The sequence below is a fragment of the Nannobrachium achirus genome, assembly GCF_963921795.1.
Source record: "Nannobrachium achirus genome assembly, chromosome: 12".
NCBI lineage: Eukaryota > Metazoa > Chordata > Actinopteri > Myctophiformes > Myctophidae > Nannobrachium > Nannobrachium achirus.
Window position 1 is genome coordinate 62,402,820 of NC_137832.1, and position 2,778 is coordinate 62,405,597.

Consider the following 2,778-nt stretch of genomic DNA (forward strand, 5'->3'; position numbering starts at 1 on the left):
AGGAGAATGGAGCACTGAGCAAGCGGTCTGAATCAGGAAATGCTCGCGGGCGGATCGGCCGCTAAGCTTGTTGGGAAGTGTAGTGTTTTTGCTCGCCTGGTGCCAAAACAGCCCCTATTTGGTACCTGTTTCTCTGGTAACCATGGCAACCAGATAAGACGCTCGCATTGTGTTAAAACGCACCGCCAGTGCTCCCAACTGGCCCGAATGCGTATGTTGATAATAATGTGGATAATGTTACAACAAGGTATTTTGTATATTCTACATGTATATCTCGTTGGCCGTATTGCTATGGAGTCGTGCGGATGACATAGAAAACGTGTATTTAAATGATATTATTATTACATTATTTCATTCTGAGCGGGGAATAACAACGCACCATAAACGAGAGAGAGGGGGAGAGAGAGAGAGAGAGAGAGAGAGAGAGAGAGAGGGAGAGAGAGAGAGAGAGAGAGAGAGAGAAGACATTGCAGAGATAAGATAAAAGTTCAATAGAAAAAAAGGAGTAAAATGCACTGAGATTAGAATGTGCAGCTGGTGTCCTTCTGAATCGCTGCTTATCTGCCCTTGTTTACTCTCTGCACTGCAGCCCCCCTGACAGCCATTACAGTGCTGCGTCCGCGCACGTGTGTGTGTGTGTGTGTGTGTGTGTGTGTGTGTGTGTGCATGCGTTTGCTTGTGCATGCGTGTATGCGCGCGCACGATAGCGTGGCGGGGGGTCTCCCACAAAGCTGTGTAGCGTGCCCTGTCATTCCTGAACCCTCCCGAACTTAACACAACACACACACACACATACGCCCACGCAAACACGAGCATACACACACACATTCTTGCCCTTATCGACCCCCTCTCCCCAAGACCCTGACAGAGAGAGGAGGGGGGCTGGATAGAGCAATCTTTGAGACTAACAACTCCCCCTTCCACCACACACACACACACACACACACACACACACACACACACACACACACACACGGTTGCCTAGAGGGACCCCTCTAAAACCCTGGGTCACGTCACACCTCTGCCTAGCTGTCACTATAGACCCAAAGCCCCCCGTCCCCCTGTCCCCACCCCTGTCCCCTGTCCCCCACCCTTTACTTCCCCCCTACCCATCCACAGCTCCGTGCCACCCCAGGGTCAGACAGCGCCCCCCCACCCACCCCACCACACACACGAGGGACCCGCGTCTTCTCAACCTTTCTGCACGACTACGTTTCTGTGCGTCCGTACACGAAGCAACCGATTTATTTCCAGGTCCAGGAGGAAGAGCCAATAATAAGCCTCTACTCTTCTTCCCTGAAGAAACATGTGTGCAGCATGGGTTTGATATTAATGTATCAAAGTACACTACAGTAACTACCATAAGAAACACCAAATTACTTAACTCATCCAGAGCCCAGGACATTAACGGATTAGGGGGTCCAGAGTGCCCCCTCCCGGCCCCATTAACGGCCATTGTCTTATTTTGAAGGCCAGAAGTCTAGACCGGAAGTACTTCCGGTCTGACGTCATCGGATCCTGCGACGGAACCGATCATTGTTTACGTGGTGCCATGCTGGATTGCATAGGAGCGTTTATACATGTGTTTTATAAGCAAGCATCTGCCTCCATCTTCGCTTCTAAAGTGTTGTTTTGAGATAATGGACATTAAAGATGAGATCGCCGTCCACCTCAATGTTATGGGATGACTATTGTGTGCTCGTGGAGCCGTGATGATGACAAATCAGCGCGGATTTCGTCTCCGGAGCGTCGGCCATTGTACTAGGTATTTTTACTCGCCGTTGCAGTAATATATTACTTTTCGCGCATTCGGCACTATACGTACTCTAGTACTTATTGCGTGACATCACGCGAAAGGCACTAGATGAGTTAAGGCCGGTTTTTGTGTGGACCGGCCGGCCGCCCCGTCTCAAAACAAAAATGATACAAACTAAAACAATCCGAGGGAATCAAATCGACACCAAACAGTGATGAGCCACCACATCACATTTCCCCGAAAATTCTGTAAAAAAAAATTAAAAAAAATGAGACTATTGCTTCATTGTATGTATCGTATTCATTTGAAATGCTGTTTTATCCATTGCTACTATTAACTATGCACTCTATGTATACTGGATATTTCATTTGACGTTTCATGTTCGTTTTTTCTCCTTCATTTTCTTTCTTTCTTTCTTTCTTTCTTTCTTTCTTTCTTTCTTTCTTTCTTTCTTTCTTTCTTTCTTTCTTCATTGAACTGCAAATGTCGGGAGCTTGTATAAAGAAGAAAACAAAAAGTCACCCACTCTTTTACATCTGTAATCGCACAACGTGATAATAAATCTGACTCCAATGAAGCATATTATCGTCTGTGTCGGGCGGACATGTTTCTATGTCAGTGGTGCTCAAACCTTTTCATGTGAAGGACCCCCAAAATGATACGTATTTGGCCACGGACCATCATCTCAAAATATTTAGTTCCACGGACCCCCAACTTAAAATATTTAGTTCCAGGGACCGCCCAGAAGCAAAATTTTAGTTACAAATGTTCGCTTAAAAATATTCAAGATTTTCACACATTTTCAAGACTTTTCAAAAATAGCAGATCTGCTATTCTTCAATAGCTAATGTATAACATTATTCCAGGCGCCTCCACCTTGGGCCCTCGTAACTCAGTCCCACTTTTCCCCCCCTTGTGACGCCCCTGGACGGAGATGAGAGGTTTCCCGCCCAACAGCGACGATATAAGAACTTCATCTTTCACCCCAACCTCTCCACTCTCTCTCTCTCTCTCTCTCTCTC